Below are 6,000 nucleotides of genomic sequence, written 5' to 3'. Positions count from 1 at the left end.
ATACCAGCCCACTTTGGATGTGGGCTATTTATCATCATGGGCCGACCTTTGATGTGGAACATTCATTATATGGGCCCATATTAATATGGGTTATCCATCATGTGGGGCCCACCTCTGATGTGGACTATCCATCTTGTGAGCCCCACCTTCGATGTGTACAGTCCATGTGGGACCTCCTTTGATGTGGACCATTAGAGAGCCTCCGGCTCTCCTTTGACATGGACCGGTGGAGAGAGAAGTAGAAAAATAATTGATTAAAAAGTTAAAAAAAAAAAGAAAAAAGAACACAGACATAAAGTAGCTTTTGGCATGCAAGGTACTTTTATAATGCTTACCAAATTAACTTTAACTGAAAAAAGTAACTTCAAGTACTAAAGAAGTTACTTTTTCTACTTGCAGCAGTAGATGAGTAACTTATCTGAGACGATTAAGTTTCAGATCAATTATAAGTAACTTTTTTACTTAAGTTATTCAATCACTTCAATTTTATAAGTAGAAACCAAGATAAGCTTCTTAAGGCAGAAGTAACTTATCTTAAGTAACCTATCAACGGGTGCTCCCTTAACAAAAATTAAAAAGTAACTTATTTAGTGGTATCTAAATAGGGCCTAAGCGGCAACCAAACAGGTCCGTAAATTTTCATCTATGGGTGTTCCAAGGTAGGGCCCATTAGTTTGACAGACTTATCCATCTTCCACTCAGAAACGAGCTTGGAAGTTTCCCAAGAATCCATTTGGGCTTCACTTGATTGACTTCCTAGCCATCCCAAAATTATTATTATTATTATTTTAATTTTCAAAAAGTTGGTTTAATAATTAGCGGTACCACAATCGCCCTAAAATTTAGAGAACTCTACAGCATTTAGGGGCAGTCTATACAAACTCTACAAGGCTCCAGCAGTCTTCACTTATTTATGTCTCTACACATCTTGTAAAAGCCTCTTATCTACAATTTGTAGATTATTCTCCAAGCTTGTAACATAGCAGCTGGATGTTCTCTGAAGCATATGCGCTATGTGGCGCACTTACATTGGACCTTGCAAAATCATCAGTCGATCCACCTTGACCATCTTTCATACTGTCCAGAAATCAAGAGGGTCCACTTCTTGGGCTCGACCATTGGTCATGTTTTACTGATCCACCATTTTGTCACGCAAGTGTGGCCTACCTGGTAAGTAAGCAGAAGAGTGAACTTTTTTAGTCAGGCCATTGCCCAGGTGGCCCACACCTGATGAATGTAGGGAATCCAACATAAATGTGCTCCCTTGGAGAGAGAACCCTCTTGAATCTATCAAGGAGGCCGTTAAGCTAGGACTGGCAACGGATGGGTCCTGGGTTGGTTTAGGCTCGGATTTAAAACTGGTTGGGCTGGGTCTGGTGGGTCCATGGCACTAACAATCAGGCCCACCCATAGTCAAGGAAGGACTGAAAGCATCTATAGGAAGTGCTCAAGGATTTCGAGTCAGCTAAAGATTACTAGCAGGAATAAGATTCAAATCCTACTATACTGATACGTGTTTGTGATACATAGGCCATTCATCAAGTGGGCCCTGTTGTTGCCAATTTCAATTAAACTAGACCACGTGGGTAAATGAGAGCCTGAATTAGTTGTTCGTGTGAGAGTAAGATGCATGGATGTACTATAGTCTGCCTCACTCAAAGATTATGATTGAATTGTTGGTGTCCTCCGTGTCAAGATGGACAAACCGGAAAGTGAATCCAGATCCATTTATTCTCTTGACCACCTATTTGTACTTCGTACAGGCAATTTGTGAAATGATAGCCCTCCCGAATGAATTCGTTTTGCCTTGTGACAATAGATGTGAGCCTACGGTTTTAAGAACTTTTTCTTTCACTAGTTTTTAAATAAACAAAAATGTACAAATAAATGAAATAAGTTTGAATAAATGTTAACTTTATTGATATAAACTGTATAATCCATTACAATCGACAAAATATCAATCAACTAGAAAAATAAATGAAAGCAAATTAAATTAGAATAAATAATTAGTAGGACGTGACCGGGTTAGTATGAACAATTGAATCGAAACTCAATTAAATATGATCCTGCAACTTAAGGTTAAGGATATCTACTCTTACTCCTAAGGTATTATAGTGGGAGCCGTTGTGCAGTAGCTACCTATGTTGAGCTAAACTAAGGAAGTATAAACGAAAGATAAATAAATGTGTTTGGCATGGGGCATCGAACTCTTTTTCGTGTGCTAATTTTATAGCTTGTCGAGGTGGTGAAAATCACTTGTTGGGCTTCCTTATTACTTCTGGATCCTTCGCACTCTCATCGTAGTTTTGGATACGGGAATCCCCTGTTGGCATGAATTGTTATAGTTATCTATTAGAGAGAAATCAGGGGAGGATCGGAGGTCATTTTTGAATGAGAAATCTTTTTCTTCAATAGATGTCCGTAATTATAGCTAGGAAACATGTATAGCCAAGTATAGATTTATCATATCTTTTATATATTCTTGTACTGAATCATTGTAAAGATTATCGAAATATACCAGAAACGATTTTCTGACATGGTATCAGAGCTAGGCTTTGTTCCTTGGCTCTGTGCTATCTTCGAATCCTAATAGCCTTCCCCAAAATTTTCCCTTCCTCTCCACAACTATGGTGGAATCTGATGTCGAAGACAAAGTTGGTACGTCCCAGTCCAACTCTATACTGACGGAATTAACAATAAGAATGACGGAAGCACTTACCACAGTGCAGACCCCGACCTAAACTACCGACCTTCCCACTGCCCCAATTGTCATCAAGTTGGATGGCATGAACTACCCCCTATGGTCCTAGGTTGTCGAGATGTACATCTCTGGCAAAGACAAACTGGGCTATATCAACGGCGACTATCCATCACCTTCGCAGACCGATCCATCCTTTCGAAAATGGCGTAATGACAATGCCATTGTCAAAGGGTGGTTAATCAACTCCTTGGACCCATCACTGATTGGTAATTTCATTCGCTTCCCCACAACGAAATTAGTTTGGGATTCTATTGCTACCACATACTTTGATGGTAGCAATACATCTCAAGTCTATGACCTCAGACGCCGTGTAACACAACTGAAGCAAGCTAGTGGTTCCCTGGAGAATTATTATAATAACCTCCAAGGGTTGTGGCGTGAAATAAACTTTCGAAGACCAAACCCAATGGGGTGTGCTGTGGACATTCAATGCTATACTACCCTACTGCAGGAGGATAGAGTATATATTTTCCTGGATGGACGTAATGACTGATTGGATAAGATTCGTGGAGATGTACTGTAGATGTGTCCCTTCCCCACTGTTGAACAAGCATATGCACATGTTCTTAGAGAAGCCATCAGACAGGCTGTCATGATCACTGGTAACACTGATAATCATTCCGGAGCAGTCCTTATTGCCAAAGGTCTAAAACAAGAATCCTCCTCTGCTGGCTCGTTCTCCTTGAGTAGCGGAAAATCACACGCCTTTTCCAAGTCTCGCCCACCTGATGGAACCAAGTGCACTCACTGTGGAAACATGAAACACACTCGAGAAAATTGCTTCAAACTCCACGGATATCCTGACTGGTGGCACGAACTTTAGGCTCGTAAACGTCGTGAGGTTGACACTGATGGAGGCATGGTAAGGGTGGCTGTAGGTACCGATGGAGGCACTGGCAATAGCTGTGGTAACTGCCGAACCTCATTTATCCCTTATACCAACTGGTGTATCCTCTCAAGGAATGCCTACCATTCTAGATCCAAGTAATTCTGATACTGCCCTCCATAGTACTCACCGAGATGCTGATAGGAGTGTGTGGTTGCTCGACTCAGGAGCCACCGACCACATGACCTTTACTGTCACCGATTTCACTCAAACTTCGTTACCGCGACGCACCAACATTGCTAATGCCAATGGTGTGATCTCTCCAGTTACAGGAGCGGGCACAATGTCCTTATCTCCTTCTCTTCAACTGCATAATACTCTACTTGTTCCATCCTTATTGCACAAATTGCTCTCTTTGAGCCAGATTACTACTAATCTAAATTGTGCAGTGCTAATTTATCTCAATTTTTGTCTTCTTCAGGATATTCTCACCAAGGAGATCATTGGGCGTGGTACTAGGAGAGGGGGTCTCTATTATATGGAGGATTTCAGCATAGGCCGGGCAAACTCTCAAGTGCAGAGGCGGAATTCCGTTGAATGACTAAAGGACTTTGTGAACTTCTTTGGCTCAAACAGTTGCTAACAAAGATTGGTTTTGCTCATACTACAAAGATGAATTTGTTCTGTGATAATAAAGCTGTAAGGCCCGTATCCCAGACCGTACCATTCCATAGGCTTCCGCGGTCCTTCCAGTGGAATTTCACTCTGATGTGTGGGGTCCTTCCCTAGTTCCTAATGTGTCTGGTGTGCGCTGGTTTGTGACCTTTATGGATGATTGTACCCGTATGACATGAGTGTATTTGCTCAAACATAAAGATGAAGTGCTGCCTGTATTCCAGTCCTTTCACACTATGATTCAGACTCAATTTTCTAGAAAAATTCAGAATTTAAGATCTGATAACATGGAGAATATGTTAACCACCAATTCTAAGCCTACTTCCAACAATGGGGCATTATCCATGAGACTTCATGCCCACAAACTCCTTAGCAAAATGGTGTTGCTGAGAGGAAAAATATACACATCCTTGAGACCATAAGGGCACTCTTGCTTGGCGCTCATGTCCTTAAACGACATTGGGTGGCTACCGTTACCACTGTTGTTCATCTCCTAAACTGTATGCCCTCTAAAGTCTTAGACTTTAAAACTCCTCTGCAAACTCTTTCACAATTCACTCCACTGCCCACTGTCTTGATGCTTCCACATAAAGTTTTCGGATGTGTTGCATACGTTCATCTCCACAAGAATCAAAGAACCAAGCTTGACCAATGTGCACTCCGGTGTCTTTTTTTGGGGTATGCTACTCACCAAAAGGGATACTGCTGCTTTGATCCTGCCACTCAGCGAACTTATATCACTATGGATGTCACGTTTTCAGAACCTGAAACCTTCATCACCCTAATTCTTCGCTTCAGGGGGAGACATAAGATGAAGCAATGAATTGGTTGAAATGGGACTGGTGGGCGAACTCCAGTGCGAATTCTAGTTCTCATGAAATGGCGATGGAGGAACATGAAACCGAGATTGGAGCTTCCCAAGAACCAGAGACAGAAATTGAAGCATCCCACTCTCCCTACTCTCCAGTACCCGAAGGCCCACCTCCTGAGAATATCCCTAAGGTAAGTGTCAATATTACAGCTCAAAATGATGAAGTAGATATCTTTGTTGGTTACAACTTACCTTTCAGGCATAACAGAGGCAAACCACCTGACAAATACTCCCCAGAGGTTGAGGAGCAACGGTCGAGATACCCAATTGCGAATTGTGTGTCCATAAAAGGTCTATCTGAACCTCTAAAGACCTTTGTGCATGAAGTGTCATCTTACCACATTCCCACAAGCATCCAAGAGGCCCTAGCAGATCCAAAGTGGGCTAGGGAAATAGAGAAGGAAATGGACGTGTTGTTAAAAAATAACACATGGACTTTGGCTCCACTACTAGAAGGAGCAAAAACAGTGGGATGTAAATGAGGTTTTTTTTTTTCCATCAAATACAAGGTAGACGGAACCATTGAACGATATAAAATGAGGCTCGTGGTGAAGGGGTACACACAAACATATGGAGTAGATTATGAGAAGACATTCTCACCGGTAGCCAAGCTTAACACAGTCAGAGTTTTATTGTCACTCGCAGCAAGCTTAGATTGGCCATTACATCAGTTTGATGTAAAAAATGCATTTCTCAATGGCAATCTAGAGGAAGAAGTCTACATGGAGATTCCACCGGGATATATAGCGTCTTTAAAAACACAAATGGTGTGCAAATTGCAGCGTGCATTTTATGTATTAAAATAGTCGCCTAGAGCATGGTTTGGGAGATTTCGCTTGACAATGCTGAAGTATGGTTTCAGACAAA

This window comes from Magnolia sinica, chromosome 1 (genome assembly GCF_029962835.1).
Source record: "Magnolia sinica isolate HGM2019 chromosome 1, MsV1, whole genome shotgun sequence".
NCBI classification, from domain to species: domain Eukaryota; kingdom Viridiplantae; phylum Streptophyta; class Magnoliopsida; order Magnoliales; family Magnoliaceae; genus Magnolia; species Magnolia sinica.
Note: the sequence above shows the minus strand (reverse complement) of the source record.